The 24,947-nt window shown below is 42.0% G+C and overlaps 1 protein-coding gene across 2 annotated transcripts in view; it reads left to right on the forward strand.

Moving 5' to 3' along the window:
• Positions 1 to 24,947, forward strand: part of LOC110262092 (uncharacterized) — a 180,074-nt gene that overhangs the window by 21,254 nt on the left and 133,873 nt on the right. Inside the window, exon 3 of one of the 2 annotated variants that reach the window (XR_014812467.1) lies at positions 2,332 to 2,459. The exons of the other annotated variant lie outside the window; for it this stretch is intronic. The gene's annotated coding sequence lies outside the window, so the exon portion shown is untranslated. Of the gene's footprint in view, positions 1 to 2,331; positions 2,460 to 24,947 lie in introns of those variants that run through there. 2 annotated transcript variants of the gene reach the window in all.

A 24,947-nucleotide genomic window follows, 5' to 3' on the forward strand; every position in this document is an offset into this window, starting at 1 on the left:
GAAATAAGCTAAAAGCCTTATGGGGGTTCCCTTGTAATTAATGCTTTGCTTTTCTCTTGCTGCCTTTAGAAGTCTTTGTTTATCTTTCACTTTTGCTGTTTTAAAAAAAGTGTATGGCTTTGGTATAGGTCTGTTTGGGTGTGTCTTGTTGGGGACCCTCTGTTCCCCATGTACTGGCATATCTCTTTCCTTCTTTAGATTTGGGAAGATTTTAGGCTTCAAGTACATTTTCAACACCTTTTTGACTCTCCTCAATTTCTGGGAACTTAGCCATGCAGAGATCAACATGTTTTGTATTATCCCATATATCGCTTATGTTGTTTTCTTTTCTTCTTCTTTCTTCTTCTTTTTTTAATTTTTTTTGCTGTTCATTTGGCTGTCTGTCTGCTGTCATGCTTGGGTGATTTCCATTTTTTGAGTTCCAGGTCACATTGTTCATTCTGCTATTCATTGCCTTTCACTCTGCTTTTATCATGGCAAAGGAGTTTTCTAATTTTTCCTGGCTCCTCCTTACAGTTTCTAGGTCCTTTTTACAATAATCCACATTTCTGTTGATAGCCTGTCTTAATTGCTTTGGTATGTTCATTACCTCCTTTTGAAGTCAGTGTCTATTAGACAGTTTCATTGTTTGCTCCTTCAGGGGAGGTCTCCTGTTCTTCTAATTGGGATCGCTGCTTCTCCTTCTTCATTTCATTTCTATTGCTCTTACTCCAGATATGTGGAGATTTTCTTGTCCTTAAGGAAGGCTGATTTCTTCTTTCAGTGTTCAGTAGATGTACTGGGAGAATTGGTCTACACATGGATTTTTTATTATATATTTTTGGAAGAAGGTAATATCCACCTCTCACTCCTCTGCCATCTTGTACTGATTTCCCTTCCTTTCCCCTTTTGGTCTCATCTCCTTCGATTTGATATCTATCTTTTGCTTTAATTTGGATTCTTTTTTCTTTTACTTTTTTTTGGTATATAGCTATGATAGAATTTTGCTTTGTGGTTATCATGTAGTTGCAATATGGTAGTCTATATACAAATATGATTATTTTTAAATTATAAATACCAGCTTTGATATCATATTTGTGGAAGTTTCCCTACCTTTATTGTCTGTTTGCCTTCTTGCCACAGAGAGCATTTTCTAATTGTCTCCTTCATAAATTTCCTGGTTCTACCTGTGGCCATTTCCACGTAGAGGATTGCTTTTAGCATTTCCACTTAGAGGAGTTCTTTTAGTTCTAAAGCTAGGTTTATTTGTTGATTTTTTAAAAATTTGGTTTCTCTGTAAAGAATTTGATTTCCCCATCAAATCAGGATGAGGCCTTTTGGGGTAGCTTATGCTTGGTGGTAGGACTTCCCCTCATTTCATCATTTAAAATATATTGTGCCCCTCCTTTCTGATATGCAAAATGTCTGCTGAAAGTTCATGATACCCTTATAGTGATTCCCTTGTATATTGTCTTGATTCTGCTGTCTGTGTTTTGGTGGGGGAGGCTGGTCTGGAGGCTTGTGCAGGCTTCTGGGTTTTAGAGGCTCTTGGTGCCCACTGGTGGAGGAAGCAGGTCTTGGCTTTATGTTGTGCAGGGTTGTTTCAAAGGGCATGTCTAGAGGTGTCTCTGGGCTCACAAAGCCTTTAGATAGCCTGACTGCTGATGGATAGGGTTGTATTCCCACATTGTTGGTTTTCTGACCTAAGGCTTCTCAGCATTGTAGTTTACAGGCTGTTGGGTGGGGCCAGGTCTTGTTGCCAAGGACCCAACTTGTCTGCCTCTGGCCAAAGTTCACATTGGTCCCTGTTATATCTGCTACCAGTCTTTATGACCCCAAAGAGAGCCCTGCTACCCCCTGTCTTCCCAAGAGTCCTGATAAGACCAGCATATAGGACTGTCCAAGTCTCCCATCATGTCACTGGTTTTTCACTTTTTCCTAGTGCATGTGAGATCTTCTGTGCATCTTCCCAGATTGTAATCTCTGATCCTTCCAGTTTCTGGAGCAACAGCCTTTTAAGTCCCACTGGCCTACAAAGCCAAATGCTGTGGAGGCTCTACCTCCTAATGCTAGACCACTAGTCTGGAGAGTGTGGCATGTGGCTAAGAGCTCTCACTCCTTTTGGATAACTTCTGCAATATAATTAATCTACAGTTTGTAATTTTCCCACTTGGGTGGTACGGCAGTTGACTGTACTATGAGTGAGTCCCCCCCCCCCCCGTTGTCTCAAGGGTTCCTTTGTGTGTCATTCAATGTAGAACACATTTTCTCTTTTCAGTAGACTCCAGTCTTTTGTATAGAGGATTGCTGAGGATTGGCACTATTGAAATTTCTGTTTCTTTGGTATTTTAGGGCCACACATACAGCACAGGGAGGTTCTCAGGCAAGGGGTCCAACTGGAGCTGGAGCTGACATCCTATGCCACAGCCACAGCAACATCAGATCTGGGCCACATCTGCAATCTACACCACAGCTCACCACAACTGCAGGTCCTTAACCCACTGAGTGAAGCCAGGGATCAAACCCACATCCTCATGAATCCTAGCCAGGTTTGTTAACTTCTGAACCACCATGGGAACTCCCTTTTCCTGAAATTCATAAAAATTTTATTTATGTATGTATGTATTTATTTATTTATTTCTTATTTATTTGACAGTTGTGTTTTTTGTGTGCTTGTGAGAGGAGTTGAGGTCAAGGTCCAGTTACTATGCTGTCTATTCTTCATTCCAATACATTTAATAAATGAGATTTAAATGTATGTTAGCTTTCCACAAAAATTCAATTTGCTGTATCACAATGTGAAAGTTTTTCAACCTTTCTAAGACATTGCATTGATACAGAAAATATTGTGTCTGGGTTTGCTTAAATTTGCTCCTACCTCTCATTGATTCACACAGGTAAACATCACTTTATCCATGAATCTGTTTTTTAAAAATCTTATCATCATTCTCACCAACTCTTCATGCCTCTCCACATCTTTAGCACTCCCATAGAACCACAGATGCAAAACCCTTCCTTGGGCCTTTTTCCTCAGAGGGTTGAGTGCTCCCACATTGTAAATGGGAGATTGCAATGTGTTAGGAGAAAATCCCACAAGGGCCTTTCATTTCTTTCCTATCTTGTATCAGCTTCTGCTTGCACCTCTGTTCAGTGACTTTTGTACAACACACTGATGAAGATGCCGGCTGTCTCTGGTTGGGGCAAAATGCAGATTAATTACCTGATGAATAAAATACAGAGAGTGTCTTGCTCTGCTCAGATGTTAGACAGCATTGCATTCATCCTAATTGAAGAGTTTGGGATGAGCGAAGCTTAAGATTCCTGATCTTTAATCCCTATATACTGATTACACAGCAGCCAACTGGACTACTTTGCATCACTCCATGGGACATGTGTACCAAAGTTACAGATAAAAACATCAGTACTATTGCTGTCCGTTTGTGTCATGAAAATATTTTTTTGGCACATACTAAGGCATCTAAAATATTTTTTCCTAACATTGTCAAAACTGCAAGGCTAAAACACTGGAATTTCAAATATGGTAAAATCTAAGACCCTTCTAATTTACTTCCATTTTTTGGTGATGACAGGATGCCATGAGAGATTTGACTTTCTGGAATCGAATAAGTAAGGCTCCTTCAGAGGCCTAATTGGAGAATATGAAAATATCCCCTGGAAAAAGTTAAGATTCTCCAATTGAACTAATTAGAAAGATGGTAGTAAGGGCTCTCCATTTCCTACATCCTAATACAGATGATGCGAGAGGTGGGGATACAACCAGCAGCCTAAATAGCCTTTATTTTTGTATCTTGTACTACTAGTAGAAAGAGGAAGGATTAAAGCGTCACCATGCATGATCTGGCCAATCGGCTGCCCAAAACTACAGACAAATGTGCTTGCTTGTATTATCTGTGTAGTTGCTCTACTTTCAGTATCAGTTACTCATGGTACCTCCCTCAGCTCTACCAGCATTGAGCAGAATCCAATAAAAACCGTGTGATCCTCTCACTAGATGCTGAAAAAGCCTTTGACAAAACCCAACACCTATTTCTGAGAAAAACCCTTCAGCAAGTGGGAAGAGAGGGAACCTACCTCAACATAATAAAGGCCACAGATGACAAACCCACAGCGAACATCATTCTCAATGGTGAAAAGCTGAAAGAATTCCCACTCTGATCAGGAACATGACACGAATGTCTACTCTCACCACTACACTTCAACATAGGTTTGGAAGTCCTAGCCACAGCAATTGGAGAAGAAAAAGACATAAAAGGAATCCAAATTGGAAAGGAAGAAGAGAAACTAGCACTATTTGTAGATGACGTGATCCCATACCTAGAGAATCCTAAAGATTCTACCAGAAAAATGTTTGAGCTCATACATGAATTTGGCAGAGTTGCAGGATACAAAATTAATACACAGAAATCAACTGCATTTATACATACTAGCAATGAAACATCAGAAAGAGAAATTAGGGAAGCAATCCCATTTACCATCACATCCAAAAAATAAAATACCTAGCAGTAAACCTACCTAAAGAGACAAAAGACCTGTACTCTGAAAACTATAAGACACTGATGAAAGAAGTCAAAGATGACACAAACAGATGGAAAGACATACCATGCTCTTGGATTGGAAGAGTCAATAGTATCAAAATGACTATACTGCCCAAGGCAATCTACAGAGTCAATGCAATCCCTATGAAATTACCAAGGACAGTTTTCACAGAACTCAAACAAAATATTTTAAGGTTGTTTGGAAGCACACAAGACCCAGAATAGCCAAAGCCATCCTGAAAAATAAAAATGGAGCTGAAGGAATCAGGCTCCCGGACTTCAGACTATCCTACAGAGCTACAGTCATCAAAACTGTATGGTACTGGCACAAAGACAGACATATAAATCAGTGGAACATGATAGAAAGCCCTGAATTAAACCCACACACCTTCAATCAACTAATCTATGACAAAGGAGGCAAGAACATACACTGGTGAAAAGACAGCCCTTTCAGTAAGTGGTGCTGGGAAAACTGGACGGCCATATGTAAAAGAATGAAATTAGATCACTACACAAAAAAATATTGTGTGGCAACACAAAAGACTCCCCCCCTAAAAAAATCAAAGCCATACTGAGAAAGTGAAATGGAGATGGTGGAATCACGCTTCATGACCTCAAGCTATAGTACAAAGCTACAGCAATACAAATAGTATGGCGGGGCACAAAAAGAGTAATATACATCAGGGGAATAGGATAGAACATGCAGAATTAAACTCACATACCTATGGGCAATGAACTTATAACAAAGGAGGCAAGAACACACAGAGGAGGAAATCACAGCAGTATCTTTTTTTTTTTTTGATCTACCTCCTAGAGTAAATGGCACATTTACGTAATGGAGTATTACTTAGCCAGAAAAAGAACAAAATAATCCCATTTGCAGCAACCCAAAAGACCAATACCATATTATATGACTTGAATCTGGAAGCTAATATATGGCACAAATGAAGCTATCTATAGGAAAAAAACAAACTCATGGACATGCAAAACAGACTTGTGGTTCCCCAAGGGGTAGGGGGAAGCAGTAGGATGGACTGGGAGTTTGGGGTTTTTTGATGCAAATTATTGGATTTGGAGTGTGAATAAGCAATGAGGTCCTGCTGTATAAGATCTCACTAGTCACCTGTGACAGAACATTTTGGAGGGTCATGTGAGAACAAGAATATTTATATATGTATAACTGGGTCACTTTGCTGTACAGCAGAAATTGTCAGAATACTATAAATCAACTAAAATTAATATTTTAAAATAAAAATGCTAATTAAGAAAAATTACTGATAGAAACACAGGTTATTGTAACAAGGGACTAGAAACTAGAAATGAGACAAAAACAGACAAACTGGGAAAGTTCTCATCATGCCACAGTGGTTAATAAATCCAACTAGGAACCATGAGTTTACAGATTCTCTCCCTGCCCTTGCTCAGCAGGTTAAGGATCCAGCATTGCTGTGAACTCTGGTATGGGTTGCAGATGCAGCTTGGATCCTGTATTGCTGTGGCTCTGGTGTAGGCTCCTAGCCTGGGAAACTCCATATCCCATGAGAGCAGCCCAAGAAATAGCAAAAAGACAAAAAAAAAAAAAAAAAAAAAAACCTGCTGGGATTAAAAGCATTCTAGAAGCAATGAATAGCAGACTAAATGACACAGAACCAATAAGAGATATGAAAGAGAATAACGGAAATCACCAGTCAAGACATCTGGCAGATAAACCAGGGGGAAAAAGAATGAAGCCAATATACTCAATCTATGGAAATATAAAAAATGTGCCAACCAATACATAATAGTGGTTCCTGAAAATATCTGCTGATGACACAAGCAACAAGGTGTTCATATCCAAAATAATACACAAACAACTCATAAAAGTCAATGCTGAAAAAACAAACAACCCAATGGAAAAATGGGCCAAAGACCCAATCCAACATTTTTTCAAAGAAGATGTACAGATGGCCAACAGCACACAAAAAGATACTCAACATCACTATCAGAGAAATGCACATCAATGCCACAATGGAAGTATCACTTCCCATCTGTCAGAATGGCTCTCTTCAAAAAGTCCACAAACAATAAATAAAGGAGAAGGGGTGGAAAAAGAGAACACTCATACACTGTTGGTAGGCATATAAATTAGTGCAGCCTGGGAATCTCCATATGCCATGGGAGCAGCCCTACAAAAGGCAAAAAGACAAAAAAAAAAAAAAAAAAAAAAAAACAACAACAAAAAAATCTGTTCTTACCCAGACCATAAATACATTTTCATCTAATATTAACAGGATGAAAGCTCTTAACTTAAATTTTTGATCATGACTCTACTAATACTGCTATCTATATTTTATTAACTTTTCACAAAATTGCTATTTCTTGCATTGCTGCATTTGTAGCTGAGCCTCTGATACAATGATGATATGCAGTTCCATGTGAGCTCAGTGATCTCTAGATATGGGAAAATGCAGCAAGAAGAAATATGTTCCTGGACCAAAATAGACAGGGAAGATAGGTGGTCCAGAGGCTTTTGACTACTGTTAATAAGGCCTAATCCAGTAATAGTACACTGAGTTGCCTGTCAGCAAAATCTTTGCCAGATCTAGGAATATTCATGCCCAGTGCTGTGGGACGACAAAATGGTCATGATATGCCTCCCCAAAGTATGGTCAAATATATGACCATGGGCAAGCACTGTGAACTGAAGACTGACACTTGCCATCAGCCTCTCCATGGAGTAAAACATGAGCCATTGCAGCTGCCAACTCACAGCACCCCCTAGCAGAGCTCAGCATGGAACCCAGGAGTGAGACACTCTGTGCTCTGGGAACACTGACAGAACAGGCCTTCAGATAGTTAGATTTTAGATAAGGATTTTTATTGGCCCCAATTCTTGCATCTTCTCATATCTAGAAAAACTGAAACCCTCATCTTCATTGGCCATTAGAGAGAAAAGGCAAAATGGAGCAGCTGTGGGTCAGATACCCAAGGTAATGCAAGGACATATTATGGGAGTAATTTTACATAAGTCTATACTGCTAAAAACTTAAGGTTTATGTGCCCTGTCAGACTTGATGCCACAAGCTGTTCTCAAAGCAACATCAGCTGGCAGCTGCAACGTTACATTTTCAAGGTCTCCTCTTAGAACAACAGAAGGGAGACAGCATGTATAAGGACCAAGAGCCCCCGTTATTTAAAACTACACTCCTCCTTCAACAGTACCAGTAGGAACCTAAATTCCAAACCTGTGTTTAATCTCATTTTTCTTTTCTTCCCATCCTCCATAGTAGGAACCGACCATATCCAGCCAGCAGTACTCCTCCCCCCCAACCAGCAGGAAGTAGCTGAGGAAGAAAAGACCATTGCTCCTACCCCATATTTAAAAAGGGCTGAATAATAGGTTCCAGGATGATGGAGACAGACCCCACCCCCTGAATGTGACTGTTCACCTTGGCGACATGCTGCAGACATGGTCTGAAGAATCATGGATTGATCTATAGAAACCGAGTGAATAGCCTCCAATCAAAATTAACAATGACCGTCCTTATGACCAGAGAAAATATCTGAAGAGGCAAAAGCTGAAAAGGTCCCTAACATGGGAGGCTAAATAGACATTTCCCCAAAGAAGATATACAGATTGCCAAAAAATTCAGGAAAAGCTGTTCAACACTGCTAGTATTAGAGAAATACAAATCAAAACTACTATGAGGTACCACCTTACACCAGCCAGAATGGCCATCATCAAAAAGACTACAAACATTAAGTGCGGGAGAGGGTGCAAAGGAAAGAAAACCATCCAGCACTGTTGGTGGGAATTTCAACTGGCATGACAACTATGGAAAACAGAACGCAGCTTGCCCAAAAAATGAAAAGCAGAACTACTATATGATCTAGCAATCCATCTTCTGGGCATCTACCCAGACAAAAACCTTAACTCAAAAAGATACATGCACCCCAATATTCTTTGCAGCACAATTTACAATTGCCAAGACATGGAAGCAACCTAAATGTCCATTACCAAAGGAGTGAGATGAATATATACAGTGGAATATTACTCACCAATAACAAGACTGAAACAATGCCATGTGAAGCAATGTGGATCTACAGATTATCATACTAAGTGAAGTTAGACAGTGAAAGACAAATATTGTAGGATATCACTTACATGTGGAGTCTTAAAGTAGACAAATGAACTTATTTGCAGAACAGCAACAGACACACAGACTTCGAAAACACACTTATGGTTACCAAAGAGGACACGTCGGGGGAGGACTAGATTGGGGGGTTAGGACTGGCATATACACACTGGGGTAAATGGAAAAACTGACCAATGGGAACCTGCTACATAGCACAGGGAACTCTACCCAATATTCTGTGGTACTGGGTAAAGCAAAATAATCTTTAAAAAATGGATGTGGGTTTTTTTTTATAGCTGAATCACTCTGTTGTACACCAGAAAGGATTACAACCTTGTAGAGCAACTATATTCTAATAAACTTTTTAAAAATAAAAAAAAGAAAATATTCTGAGTCAGTGGCATGTGTGTGTAACAGGCAGAAGAATTTCACAAAATATGGATTATAGTTGGTCATCTAAAACTGAACTAAAAATTTGAATGAATAAGGAGTTAAATGACAAAGAAAAATTTAAGAAATTTATTACAGACATATCACTGTAACAGATATAAAAATATAAAGGTTGTCATGCCTCCTTTAGAATACAAATAGAACATTCTTTATAAATGTAGGAAGAACATCAAAGTTGTAACATATGCAAAGAATCATATACTAATAAATGTTTGAAATGAAATATACCATGATTCATGATACCTTGAGGGAAATAGAATTTTTTTTTCCTTTTTGGAACACATATGCAATATATGGAAGCTTCTGGGCTAGGGATTGAATCAGAGCTGCAGCTGCTGGCTTAAGTCGCAGCAATATAGATTTAAGCTGCATGTGCAACCTAAACAACAGCTTGTGTCAGTGCCAGAACTTTCACCCACTGGCTGAGACCAGGGAACAAACCCACATCCTCAGCGACACTCCATAGGGTTCTTTTTCTTTTTTTAGGACCTCACCCATGGTATATGGAAGTTCCCAGGTTAGGGGTCAAATCAGAGTGAGGCCCGGGATCAACCCACAAGTTCATGGATACTAGTCAGATTCGTTTCCCCTGTGCCACAAGGGGAACTCTGTACGTTGGGTTCTTAATGCACTGAGCCACAACAGGTACTCCAGAAATAGATTTCCAAAAACAAAAAAAGAATATTTTCTGCTTCAAGCTCTCTTATATTTATGAACCAAACATTTTCATAGATACGGTGTGATGACTAAGTATCTGACTGATGTGTAACCAAATATGTGCTGTTTGGAATGTGTTATAGTTGATACTTCACATCTACTATTATGGGTGATTTTGATATAAATCTCATCCAAAAGTGAAAACACAGAACACACTTCTGAGAAGCTTCAGGTTAAAAAGGACACATTTAGAAAAGGATGGTTCTTCAGGAATCAAAGAAGAATGAAGACTTTTAATGATTGTGGGGTATAAGCTGTATTCCACTGTGCATTAATTTAGTGAAGAATTCTATGAGTAATTAGACATAGTCTTACACCACTGATAAGGGGAAAATACACTTAACATGTCACAGGTTAGTTCCTCCCAAAATAAGGATATAATGAAATAAATTTGAGGGTTACATTTAGGAAGGTGCATTATGCTTTGACACAGTTACTTAGTCTGAACCTTCTAGGGTCATGTTCCAAGGATCCATGGGATTGAACATTTAAAAGCAGAAAACATACACTATCTGTCCCCATTGCTCTTAGAATGTTGGCACCAAATTCCAGTGTTTCCACGACTCTCCTCACTCACTTCTGATTAGATGAAGAAGCAGAGCGTGAAAAAAGACCTTAACAAAGAGTTACTCAGAAATGTGCACAGCCTTTCCTAGCACCCAAAAGCAATGGAAAAAAAGCCAGGTGGGAGTTCCCATCATGGCTCAGAGGAAACAGATCCGACTAGTATCCATGAGGACATGGATTCAATCCTTAGCCATACTCAGTGGGCTAAGGATCCAGTGTTGCCATGAGCTGTGGTGTAGGTTGGGAATGCTGCCAGGATCCCAAATTGCCATGGATGTGGTGCCATGGATGTAGACTGGCAGCTACAGCTCTGATTCAACCCTTAGCCTGGGAACGTCCATGTGCCCCAGGTGTGGCCCTAAAAGACTCAGAAAAGAAACAAAAAATTAAAAAAACAACAAAAAAAAACAAGAACATCTGGGCAAGTTCCCATTGTGGAAAAGTGGTAAATGAATCTAACTAGGAACCATGAGGTTGTGGGTTCGATCCCTGGCCTTGCTCAGTGGGTTAAGGATCACAAGTTGCCATGAGCTGTAGTGTAGGTAGCAGCTGTGGCTCAGAGCATACATTGCTGTGGCTCTGGCGTAAGCTGGTGGCTACAGCTCCGATTTGACCCCTAGCCTGAGAAGCTCCATATGCCCCAGGAGCAGCACTAGAAATGGCAAAAAGGCAAAAAAAACCAAAAACCAAAATAAAGAATAGCAAAGACATACAGGTCCTCACAGGTCAAGACCAGGATTCTGGCTCTCTATGTGGATGTGAGAGAGAATCCTCCATGGTGATGGAGAACACATGGAGGGCTAAGGAACACAAGATTTTGGCAGCAGATGTCGCTCTAAGACAGAGACAGAATAAACCTGTGTTTCTCAAAAATCAGTACCATTGAAGCACATCTTCCCACAGCCTATTGTAAGGTTCCTGTGTCATCTGCTTCACCCATGCACACATACCTGGCTGTATGGCTACTGTCTCCATTCCCTTCACATCCCAGGGATCTGTCTTTTGCTCCAACAAGCGAACTAGGTCTGGCTTAGAGATAACATACTCTGTTCATTGGAAAGAAAAACATACGTTTTCCTAGAGATTCACCAATATCCAATCGAGGGATTATACTCAGGTACAAGAGATGGCACTGTGGAATGGTAAAACATTCTAGGCAGTAATATCCCCAGATACTGCCTTTTGAAAGCACATTTCAGACCCTGAGTGACAGGTAAAAATCAGTTCCTCTCTTCCCCATCTAAGGACTACTGAGTCAAAAGTAAAGGGTCCAAATCTGATTTTAAGAGGCCGGCAGAGCTCTTTATACATATGAACTTCCAGAACTGCAAATAATCTAAAGTGAAGGAGGCAGCTTTCCTCAAGGAGGACTTCGGTTACAATGAGGATGCCTCATTATGAAGCCTTTCTACCTGCACCCACCAACTCTCAGTTACTCCTAAAACGGTGGGGTCTGAAAATCTATTGTATGGGCAAGAAAACAGCAGGACACATCCTGCAAATGCAGGATCCCACACCCAGTGGGAGAAAAGGAATTCTGGAAGGAAGGGGTCCTCACCCAAGGAGACCAGGTGCCTACAGATCTCTAACATCACATCTCTGTACAGGTGCCGTTGACCGAGGTCCAGACATTCCCACTCCTCTGGAGAGAAATCGATGGCCACATCCTCGACTGTCAGAAGTCCCTGAAATGGAAAGGGCACATGCCATGTGGCCAAAGCTGAGGTCATTATGTGACTCAAGATGAAAGCAGCAAGTCAAAAGAAATGCTTTGAATGTTTTTAATGTCTTCAAACATTCAATACTATATATTTGAAACAGTAGTATTCTCTACCATATTTCTACCTCCCTTAAAGGGGATGACACGGGAGCCATAAAACTGTTCTAGACATGCCTTCCCATGGTGATGTCTCACCCACGGAAGAGTTTCAACCCTTGAAAGGTAATGATTCATCGTGACAATGCATGCTCCACAGGGATCCTGTGCACAGACAATGCTGAAAAGGCTCTGGGGCAGAGTGACAGCCTTTTTAAGAGCTGATCCTGACTACCCTAAGTGCACAAGAAAAAGGTACTTGAGAACATCCTCACCAGGCAAGAGTATCAGAAGGAGAGAATTCATGATTCTTACATTCTCAATTCATAGCATTTCAGGAGGAAAAGCAGACACAGACTCCAACCTAAGACAGGACGGTTACCTGAGAAGCTGCCATTTCCTCCTCTTCTTCCTCCAGCTCTGCGTCACTTTCTCATCGGTACTGTGTGGAGGAATCACATCAGCATCTTGAGAACCCACCATCATAGGTAAAAGCTATTTCACCTGTGCCCACCACACCCACAAGCTGTAAGACCAAGGCCAACTTTGAAATGTTGAAAAGGCCAAACTCTCCCGCCTTTGTCTCAGAAAAGATTCAGGAACAGTCCCTTCCTTCAAGGAGAACAAAGTGAGATTGTTCCTGCTTGGATACATGTGTTCATCCCCATACAGATGTCCCAACATTCGGCTCACATAGGGTATGGGGGCCGCACTGACTTTTCCCTTCAGAAGCCCTATGGGGCAGACTCTCTTGCCTCTCTTTGGGCTAAAGCTTGCTCGGAACTCCCACAAACACATGCAGGAGCTCACATGCTCACCTCCTTGGCCTCACCTTACAATCCTCTGGAGCTCTTAATGAAACAACACTGATGCTCCCTGAGGAACAACAGACAGCGTCTCTGGGAGCACACATCTGATGCTCTTTCTTAATACTGGTCATGGAATTGCATCAAGGTTGTATGAAGTTTTGTTCTAAGAATTCTTCCAAAATGACCCTGAGTCCTTAGGCCTTTTCTTCCTCTTCCTTCCCAGGGCCACAAGAATTCATAAAAGTTTCTGCTGTGTGACCACCTGTTTGCAGGTAACAGCGCCTCCATCTTCAGAGACCAGGAGCATGAAGCTGTTTCCATCATAGAGCAAATCCTTCTGTTCTTTGTGTGAAACCCAAAAGAACCAAAGGGATCCTCAGAGAGAACAGGCTGCAGGCATCTCTCACCCTCACTTCACACTCTACGGTGAAGCTTCAGTCACCAACACAGGGTGGCACTGGCAGCAAAACAGCTGCCCAGAGGAGAGGAACACCAGTGAGCCAGAACTAAATCCTCATGGTGAGGTCAGTTAACTTTGGACAAGGGGACAAGGACACACCACAGGGAAGGACAGCCTCCACTGGAAACGGTGCCGGGAATCCTGGCCTCCACCTACCACATGATTTCTCTACTGCACTCAAATCCAACCAAAAACCCAGTTTTCCACATGGAGCCCCTCTTGTATCCCCTGAAGGCAGGCACCCTCAGAACTCAGTCCCACCTAGGAAGCATCTCCCCATATTTCCTCAGTTCTCCTTACATTGTCCTCCCAGGGTCATCTCCATTGTCAGGAAACCCAGCTCCTGTCTGCACAGACAGAGCCCCCTGAGGTCCTGAAGCCAAAACCCCCATGAATCCAAAGATGATGGAGCATTGATAGAAGAGAGGGGGGCTGACAGGTACCACCTAGCACCCAGGGGGATCCAGAGCAGACACAACCTCTCCCAGCTGCCTGCAGAGACCCCTGCCACCGCGAAGCCCCTGTAGGCATCCTGGGTCACAGAAGAAAGCCTGCCAGACCCCACCTCACCTCCCCTCTGTGGAAAGTATAGGCCTCAACCCCTCCTCACAGTCAATGGACACAGCGCCCCCTCCTGGTGGAATGCATGAAAACCTTCCATTTCAGATAGTCACACTGAAATGGAGACAATATCCCACCACTTCTCCAAAACGAGTTAAGGAATGATTCCTTGGCGACCATTGGGTATGAAATGAACACAGGCACAACTATACAACTTACACCCAATTCACTCACAAGTACTCACAGACACTTTTCAATGCAACCTATTAAGAGTATACTATACAGAAGAAAATCACCCTGAGCTTTCAGTGTTCACACACAACACAAAAAGGCAGACGAGAAAGACAAACAAGGAACACTGCGGACTTTACACACAACACAAAAAGGCAGACGAGAAAGACAAACAAGGAACACTGCGGACTTTACAAAAGTAAAGGTTTCTACTTGGTTAGAAGACCTTCATTTAGAAAACCAAAAGACAAGTATCATTCAACTAGACTGCCTACTGCCCCTTCATACACCCTCTGCATCCCAGCCTTCCCTCTGCTTCCATCTCAAAGTGTCTTCACTTTGTCATATTTCTTAGGTTCACATTTATTCACATTTCATGACATATGGGAAAAAAAATTTAAGGGAGAAACAAGAGCTTATTCATTCCAGCATTAATGAGTTTTGTCAGTGAGAAAAGACAAAACACAAATTGAGAGGTAGCAAGACCTAACAGACTAAGTCTGCATCCAAGTGGCCCACTTAACTAGCTAGGTGTCCTTGCCAGATTAACTTCTGAGATTCAGTTCTCAAGAATGGAGGGCACATGTCATAGCACCTGGCATTTAACACATTGACAATAAAACTTAAGACTGTCCCATAAAACCTCAAAAGCTGGAGTGCGCTGGTGGCCTAGGATCTAGCATTGTCACTGCTGTGGCTCAGATCACTGCTATGGTGCAGGTTCCACGCCTGGCCTGAGAACTTTCACATGCCTTAAAAAAAAAAAAAAAAAAAAAAAAAAACGAAGAGAAATTCCCCTCAAATACTCTTAGGAAAAAAACAACAACAAAAGACCACTGATATTTAACCTAAAGGCTGCTGTCTCAGAAAAGCTGCCTAAATCCTCAGTGACAAGCAGAAGGCACTTACTTACACAGTTCTTTCCAAGCCAATCTCCCTACCCGCCAATACTACTTGTTATATAAGAGCTAAGGACTAAGGCTTCACTGATTTTCAAACTTCAGTACTTTCAAATGGTTACCTGTGAGTAGGCTAAGGGAATATTGGGAATGAATGGGACTTGGGGGGAGGCTGAAGTGAGAGGTCAGAGATTAGAGAATGAAAGCTGATGGATGTTTTAAGAATCTTGCCCTGGGAGTTCCCGTGGTGGCAGAGGTGAAACAAACCCAACTGGCAACCATGAGGTTGCAGGTTCAACGAAAGTGCAAGTTCAATCCCTGGCTTTGCTCAGTGGCTTAAGGATCTGGCATTGCTGAGAGCTGTTGTGGAGGTCCCAGATGTCGCTCGGTTCTGGCATTGCTGTGGCTGTGGTGAAAGCTGGCACTTGTAGCTCTGATTTGACCCTGAGCCTGGGAACCTCTGTATGCCAGGGGTGTGGCCCTAAAAATCGAAAGAAAGAAAGAAGGAAAGAAAGAAAGAAAGAGAGAGAGAGAAAGAAAGAAAGAAAGAAAAATAAAAATCTTGCCCTGGACTCACATTGTGGCTCAGCAGTAACAAACCCAACTAGTATCCATGAGGATGTGGGCTCTCCTTGGGCTCCCTCAGAGGATTAAGGATTAAGCATTGCCAAGAGCTATGATCCAGGGAGAAGTGGCTTGGATCCTGTGTTGTTGTGGCTGAAATGCAGGCCCAAAGCTGAGCTCCAATTTGACTCCTAGCCTAGGAAATTTCATATACCGCCAGAGCGGCCCTAAAAATAAAAAAAAATAAAAATAAAAGTCCTGGCGCCAATTTCACACAGCCAATAAATGGCAGAGCATTAAAAGGAAAAAACAAAAACAAAAACAAAAACAAAAAAACAAAAAACCTTTAAGACTGGATTTTTTTTTTTTTTTTTTTTTTAAGGCCACACCTCCAGTACTGGAGGTTCCCAAGCCAGGGGTGGAACAGGAGCTGTAGCCACCAACCTATGCCACAGCCAAGCCACACAATGCTGGATCCAAGACACATCTGCAACCAGCACGACAGCTACCCGGGAACCTTAGGAACCTCAAGGCAAGGGATGGAACCGGCATCCTCATGGATACTAGACAGGTTTAACGACCGCTCAGCCATGACGGTATCTCCGGAACGGATATATTTAAAAGGGATTCTAAAAAGGGCAAAAACACAAAAAAGAAAAAAAAAATGTTTCGGGTGCAGCCCTAAAGAAGCAAAACACAAAAAATAAAAAAACACAATAAAAAGGATTCTAGGACAATGCAAGGAAAGTAACAAAGCGCTCAAGCACTCCAGGTGTTCCTGTGCCCCCTTTTCCCAAGCACACCCTAAAACCATTCTGCCCAACGAGTCAGAACTAGGTCATTAGGTAAACCAACCATGAAGTGCACAGAACCAGCTTGGCAGTCACTGCTTCTGCCCCAATTCAAGTTGCCCACGTCTCTCCCTGTATGAAAGGCATTTTCTAGTATGATTATCTTCCAACTAAAAACCATCTATTACCTTCAGAAGGTTACTCTCCAACCTTGGCTTGTATCCTAAATACTTGGGAAGTCTGCAGGGCCACATGCCCAGTTTTCATGTTGCCAGTCGACACTGCAGGCCTGGGGACCCCTGGTCTGCGGAAAACAAAGCTGAACAGGCCCGGCAAGGCAGGCAGTGTAGGATCGGCTGGCCAACCTCCCCGCCGCACTTTCCCTACGTGGAACATCATACCCAAGCTGTGGGCCACCGGACTATCTCACTCACCTAGTGCCCATCACCACTCAAGGCCCCACAGGCTGGGGAGACCCAGGGAAATGCCGAAAGTCCCAAGCCAACTAAACTCCGGCCCCTTCCTCCACACAACCGCTCAAATGCAAGGGCACAGCCCTCAGGCCCAGGGGTGGGGAACTACAAGGGCCTGAGGGACAAAGACCCGAGCAGGAGGTCCCAGGATGCACTGCGAGGTCTTTGCGCAGTGATTGGCAGTTCCCCCTCCAGCTGGAAGTGGGCAGGGCCGGTCTGTGCTCGCTCATGGACAGAGGCAGGGCGGAAGAGGGCCCGGAGCGGGGGGGGGTGGGGAGGGGGCGTTTCTGAAGAGGTCGGAGCTAAGTAGGCTTCTGAAGAGCATGCAATACTGGAGCAATATTTTCCTTCATTATTGCTTTGAGTCCTTGAGTAAATTGAGGATCCAACTAAGGTGGTGGTGTGGTGGGGGAAGCGTCAACATCACCTCCTGCTTCTCACCACTTCCGGGGTTCAGGGTGAGCAGTGCCTGAGGGGCAGTTCTTTGCCCTAGCAGAGGATCTCTTAGCACCTTGGGGCGTGAATGGGTGGGCCTGGCCCACCCTACAGATTTGGGCCCCGCCCAGAACTCCCCTGTCCTCTCCCTAGGAAGTGACAGAGGGTAAAAGGGGTCCAGGAAGCCAGTGAGAGGCCCTGCAAATGAGAAACTTGGCGCCCTAGGAACCAGGACCTTGGTGTGGCCCTGGGGAAGCAGGCAAGTTCAGGAAGCAGAACAGGTGAAGGCGGCCTTGTGGAGGCGGAATTGACTGGCCAGGAGCTGCTGTGGCAAGATCCTTAAGGCAGAAGTTAGGATGTGGGCTTTATCTATCACTGCAAAGGACATCCAGTGAAGCATTTTTAACCCTTGATGCAGTCTGTCATGTTACATAATATTTGAATTTTGAAAGGGTGACAGGCAAGTGGTGAGGTCCTGTTATATAGTACACATGACTATAGTCAATCGCTTGTGATGGAACATGATGGAGGATAATATGAGAAAATGAATACATGTACATATGTATATATGACTGGGTCACTTTGCGGTACAGCAGAAATTGACAGAACATTGTAAATCAACTACAATTTAAAAATTAAAAACAAAACGAAAGGATGACTGCCTACAGTTCAGAAGATAGTCATTTGGGCAGGCAAATACAGGTGTGAGTGAGAGCATCCTTAGCAGGTATGTTACAGCTGCAGTTCCTAAACCTTCTGAATTGCTGGTGGCAGCAGCTTCCCTTCTTCTTGTTTGTTCTTGTACTGTGGGGTGAGTGTGTGGTTTTAATTTGTATATATTCCATGGTACAAAATGGGAGTCCCTGTCAGAGTTTGGATGTACAAAACTCCTTAAGACAGAAGCCCAATCCCTGTGACCCTGAATCCTGAAGATCAGGGCCTGCTGGGCAGGCTTCAGCTGAATTGAGCAGGGTGGAGCCAGCCCACCTGCTGAGTCATTATCTTGCAGTGAATTCTTCCTCTGGACCCATTGCTTTTAAGAATTACCATTGTCTTCCCTGCAAGACGACTTCAGAAGGTATCTTGCTTTTGTCCTTATCCCTCCTCTGTAAGAACTGAAAGTGTTCTACATGTATCAGTGATTTAACTTCTGAGGAATGGAATATTTTTTATGTGTGTTGCTCTCTGAGATGCCTTATGGTCTTGAGGTCTGGCTGCTTCAACTTGTTTTAGCACGTTGCTCTTCCTCTCCTTCCATTTGTGCATACATGGAAAGATGTGCAATGACACCCACAAACCTTTAACATGTAGTGTGAAACATGTATGTGTGGGTACACAGAGGTGTGTCTCTGCATATGTAGATATGCATACTTACTATATCTAAGAATGCCTTTTTCTGTATCCCACAGAAATGAGATTTAGAGGGAACAGGACTAAACATCCCACTTTGTTCTGTGGATTTGTAAAGTTTAATAAACAAAAACAAAAACAAAAAACCCTAAAATATATGGACTTACTTTACCACCTGGAAAATAAATTTAAAGGGAAAAAGCTGAGTTTTTTTCTGATACAGCTGTTTTCAGAATAGTTAAAATGTTCTGTTTAAATATAATGAGAAACAAAGGAAAGAAATTTATTGTATACAGGTACATTTTTCTCTTTAAAAAAATTAGTAAACAGTACTTTTCAAAAGTGCTTGAAATGAGATGTGAGAGACTTGGGAGGGAATGGCTGCAAACTTTGTTGAATGGAGTAGGAGTTGTACATGCAGAGAAATACAAAGTGTTCTGGCTAAGTAAGCCAAAGTAGGGATCTCTATGCTGCCTCCAAGAGGAGATGTTAACAGAACACACACACAGTGAGGCTGAACAACTGAAGCATTGCAGTTTGGAACAGCTAAGCAGGGAGAATGAGTTTCTGGTACTCAAAACCCCAGAACTCCTCAATGGTTTGTGGGGAGAAGTTCCTTACAGGCAAAAGATGGGGTGAGGGCTCTAGGGTGGATGGCTTTCTTCCCATTGGTTGGTAACAGGCTTGAGGGAAATATTTTCCTCATCCTGAGGTTACCATCCTGTATGTGGGTGGGGACCTTATTTCCTCCAGAAGAACTGGAAGATACTCAGTTACATATAGTCCGTGAGCAGGAACCAGAACCCTACCCCAAGGCTACACAATTGCTTCTTGACTGCAAGGAGTCAAGAAACAAGAGTTTTGGCATTCCCTCTCTTCCCCGATTAGCAAAACCCATTGAGCAGAAGCTTTTCTTCACTTTTTCATTTGCAGGTCACTAACATATTTTTATCCCATTATAAAATATGTGGCTTCAATAAGGAATTTATATCTCCTATTGCACCCTATTGCTTAAGAACACATTTTGGAAGACACTTAGCTTTGTATTCCAACTGCATTTACTTAGCTGTGGGATTGTAGATTTCTCTCATTTTCTTCACTCCTGTTTCCTCATCTAAAAATGGGCAGAATGATACTTAATTTCATAAAGTTCTTGGGAAAGCACTTTGCAGAGGCAGAACTTCTTCTTTCCTCCTTCCTTCTCTACCTTTTTAACAGGTGTACATCTTTGTTGTTGTTGCCTTTTTTTTTTTTATTTATTTTTTAGGGCCAACCCCACTGCATATGGGAGTTCTGAGGCCAGGGGTTGAATCTGATCTGTAGCTGCCAGCCTATACCACAGCCATAGCAAGCCAGATCAGAGCTACCTCTATGGCCTACACCAGAGCTCATGGCCATGCCAGATCTTTAACCCAATGAGTGAGACCAGGGATCAAACACACATCCTCAGATACTGCTTGGGGTTGTTACCTCTGAGCCATGGCAGGAATTCCCTAAAGGTATACTTTCAAAACAAAATTAAACATAAAGTATAAAAAAAGAATGGGGCACAGACACTCTAGGGACTCAACTCCAAAATGTCAATAGGAATAACGGTCATTTACAATATCATTACAGAGAAGTATTTAACAGAAAACACTATTTTTAAAAAATCAGACTGCGAGTTTAGAACTTTTTTTATTTTTCAAAGCAAATCTTATTAAAACGTTTGTTCCAAATGCTGAAGAATTGGAATTATTTTTGCTTTGGTTTACTTGAAGTATTTGAAATTTTCATGACATGGCTCAGTTTGTACAAGTTCTATTTTGTTAAGCATAACAGAGTTGTGAAACACAAAACTTTTTTGTAGAGTGCACTGGAAAGAAGAAAATGGTGTGCAAACTGACATACTAACACAAACTCACAGGAAACGTTACATTGAAAGTAGAAAAAACTGAGAAATATCTATATATCAAAATAATCTTTGCTTTTACTTGATACTGAGTTGAAAGCTTTGAAGAATATTATATGGCTGCTTGCATAGCAAGTGCCACAAAATAGTTGATACATGGCATTATGAGAACTTGCAAAAAAAAAAAAAAACAGAGTGTCATAATCATCTTAAAAGTGTCAAGTCAGGAGATGTTGCAGTTAGTTCTTGTGGATTCTTAGTGTACAATCAGATGACATCGTTCTGGAGGACATTGATAGGACATTTCCACAGAGCAGTTGACAAGGGCCAGAGCCTCCAATTCTCAACCCCACTGTCTCTTGCCAAGACTCCTTGGGATACAATTATATTATTTAAATTAGGATGAGAGTTGATATACTAAAGAATCCATGGAGTTCCTCTCATGGCCCAGCTTAAGTCAATCCCACTAGGAACAATGAGGTTGCGGGTTCCATCCCTGGCCTCACTCACTTGTGCGTGGTCAAGGATCCGATGTTGCCATGAGCTATGGTATAGGCCACAGACGTGGCTTGGATCTGGCATTGCTGTGGCTCTGGCATAGTCTGGCAAGAAAGGCTCCATTAGCCTTTCTTTCCCTAGCCTGGGAACCTCCATAAGCTGTGAGTATGGCCCTACACACACAAAAAAAAGAATAAGAAGAATCCATGGCTAGAATCCAGTGTTCTTTCCAGGATCACTCTGACCAGATGGAAGCCCGGAATGGAAGATGGGATATTGATCTGGAGTTTGGGGAGTGAAGGCATGTGGTGAAGGGAGAACAAAGGGAAGAAACAGAGGACTGAATTCAGGCTATGATGTGTGAAAACAAGGATCTAGTTATTGACAGAACTAGAATTCTTAATTTTTTTCTTTGGCCTCAGGCTCTGACATTGCTCTGCTCACACTCAATGTATTTAAAAGTTTGCTATTTTGTTCATCTTGCATTATTTTGATGTTTCATTTGTTCTCCAAAAATAGCATTAAGGTGTTCCCATGTGGCATGGGGGTCAAGTTTCAGCATTATCTCTGTAATGGTGATGGTTCAACCACTGGCTGTGGAATTTCCCCAATCACAGGAGTAGCCCCCCCCCAAAGAAAAAGGCATTAAAAGTGTTGTGACTTATCTTGATTACTGACATTTTGGGCATAGTCTTTAATTTTGTGCCCACATAGTCTAATACTGGCTCAGGGAAGAAGAGTGAAGATCGTGATGGTGAGGCAGGTGCCTCATACCCCTGAGAGAAAAGTTATTCTCCTTCCTCTTCTTTTTGAAGTGAATACTTCAAAATTGAAGAGCCTGGAGTCCTTCCTTGTCCTTCTCCTGGACTTAGTTACACCCTAAGCACAATCACCCATAAGATTAGGCACCCTGAGCATAATTGCCTGTGGGTTAAAGATGATTAGCATATGCTGTTTTACAGGAACTTTCCTAGTCTGTCTCTAATCAACATGCCCTTTTCACAAGTACTGTTATTCTAGGCAATAACCCGGAAGACCACCATCATCATCAGGCTGAGATTGCCTGACTGCAGCTTTGATGACTAGGATTCCCCCAAAGAAAGAAGACTGCATGTCTGTCCCAATCCTGATTCCTATCTGAAAACCTGTATCTCTCCTTTTTACTATAAAATGCCTTGCAAATCTTTCCAAGGGGGTGGGAGAAGGCACAGTCTTTAAGGCATTAGCCTGCTGTGGCCCTCCTTTGCCTGGCAAAGCAATAAAGCTATTTCTCCTTTACCCAAAACTCTGTCTCTGCATTGCAATTCAGCAACAAAGGAACAAAAGTCTTCACCCATTTCAGAGATTTCAAAGGCTTGAGCTCAGAAAGAACCAATCACATTTACACTTTTCCTTGGTCCACTTCTCTCTACGTGCTCCATGGCCTCAAACTGGGGTGACACCATTACATTTGATGCCCTTCACCATCTTTTCTTTTTCTTTTTTTGGTCATGTTAGGGCCACACCTGTGGACCACAGCCACAGCAATGCTAGATTTGAACTGTGTCTGTGACCTTCACCACAGCTCATGGCAATGCCAGAATCTTAACCCACCGAGGGAGGCCAAGGATGGAACCCACATCCTCATGGATACTAGTCATATTCCTTACTGCTGAGCTATGATGGGGACTCCTGCCATTCACCATCTTGATTAAACTCTATAGCATTTCCTTTCCTTCGTGTCCTAAAGGAGTTTTTGTTAGAAATTGCAAAGAACTTTTATTAGAAAGATAATAAAACCATCACCAAATCAAAGAGGAGGTAAAGTTCAAAGGACTCATAATTTGATACTCTTGGTCTCACCCTTGACCTTGCCAGTGAGTCAGATGGGGCTTCACTGTCATGGACTTGTTCTGGTGTACCACTTTTAGCATACATGCCACTGCTTGTCAAGTTTTTATACTTTTTGAGAATATCTTTGCCTTTCCCCTGGCAATCTTGAATCAAGTAAAAGATCTGCAGTGCAGAGTTTATAGCAAAGCTGATGCATCTTAAATGCCCCAATGAGGAGGAGCAATGGAAATAAAGAGGTGTACCCGGCTGTGTTCAAGTCAGAACCTTTCTTATGCAAATAAGGACAACCAGGCACTCTAGTCACACTGGGTGTTTTATTGAAAAAGTGCTAAAGTTGTTTGGAGTAGAAATCAATAACCACGTAATTACCTGACAATTGTATGGCTGGTTTTTAACTTTTCCTGTGACTGCGAGAATCTGTACTTGTAAAAGTGTAGGCTTGTGTTCCATAAGATGCATCTGAACTGATTAAAGTATTGGGGAGTTATGGTATAAATTATATAAAAAAGTACATACCTGTTTTCAACAAATATAATTGTTAAGCTCATGTCTCTACTGAAATGCTCTTGTGGAAAGGCATTATAATTCATCCAGAAAAATCATTTAGTTCCTTGGAATATCCAATTTAAATAATGAAATAGCACATTTCATAAAATAGCTTTTGTTTGCATGTAAATTGGACTACAGTATTTTTACAAACACCTTGCATCCAAAAGACATTGTGAATAAGCTGTGAAAAGGAGACAAAGGTTCAGGATTTCAGAACTTCTCTTTCAACTTCTTTCTGTATTAATCCCAACCCTTTCTTTTGGCAAAATAGAGGTTATGTGTTTTTCTTCTCCCACTCTAGAATATTTACAAAGTAAAATATCTAGTCAGGATGATACTGGAAAGATGATACTGGAATCCAGGTTCTTGTTCAAGGCAGTCAAAGAATGGTGTCCACAAAGACACAGGCAGCAAGCAAGCAAGCAAAGTCTTTATTTTTTTATTTTTTATTTTTTTGTCTTTTTTTGTTGTTGTTGTTGTGTTGTTGTTGTTGTTGCTATTTCTTGGGCCGCTCCCGCGGCATATGGAGGTTCCCAGGCTAGGGGTCCAATCGGAGCTGTAGCCACCGGCCTACGCCAGAGTCTTTATTAAAGGAAAGCAGATATCACCCAGAGTTGCTGGGAGGGGGGAGAAGAGCCCCCCTTCCTTATTGTCCTATAGGGATTTTTATCTCTTAAAGGTGGGGAGGGGCACCAATGTGGGGTCCAGAAAGATGTGGTTTTCTCTCATTGGCCTTGTTCAATTACCTATATCAGTCCTTGTCCAATAGGGCTTTTGGGCTTGGAAATGTCCCCAAAGTTTTGTGCTTTTCTTTGTCCTTTTCTTTCCTTAGATTAAGTCCCCATTCCTCTCATTCCTTTTTTTTTTTTTGGTCTTTTTGTCTTTTCCAGAGCTACACCAGTGGCATGTGGAGGTTCCCAGGCTAGGGGTCTAAAGGGAGCTGTAGCTGCAGGCCTATGTCATAGCTCCAGCAATGCCAGATCTGTGACCTACACCATAGCTCAAGGCAATGTTGGATCCTTAACCCACTGAGCGAGGCCAGGGATCAAACCTGTGTCCTCATGGTTCCTAGTTGGATTTCTTAACCACTGAGCCACAATGGAATTCCCCCTCTCATTCCTTTCTTATCAGTTGAGGAGTGGGCTAGAGATTCATGTTTTCTATAGTAAACAAAGTCTGTGGGGAATGGGCATTTCTTACAATGAAACAAGGCCTGTGGAGACATTACTCCCTGGAGCCCTTAAGCCATAAATGTTAATCAATGGCCATATCAAAGAATGCATTGAAGCTCATGCTCCTACACTGACTCCCTGAGTTACTATTCTGCCTCAAGTTTGTGAATGTATAAATTTCATATCCGAAACTACAATACAGTAAAATAATCAAAGCATTTGGGCACTGAG

This window comes from Sus scrofa, chromosome 8, assembly GCF_054392235.1.
Source record: "Sus scrofa isolate SSC_HxYL_T2T_F1_AM1 chromosome 8, Sscrofa_HxYL_maternal_Yorkshire_Landrace_v2.0, whole genome shotgun sequence".
Taxonomy (NCBI): Eukaryota; Metazoa; Chordata; class Mammalia; order Artiodactyla; family Suidae; genus Sus; species Sus scrofa.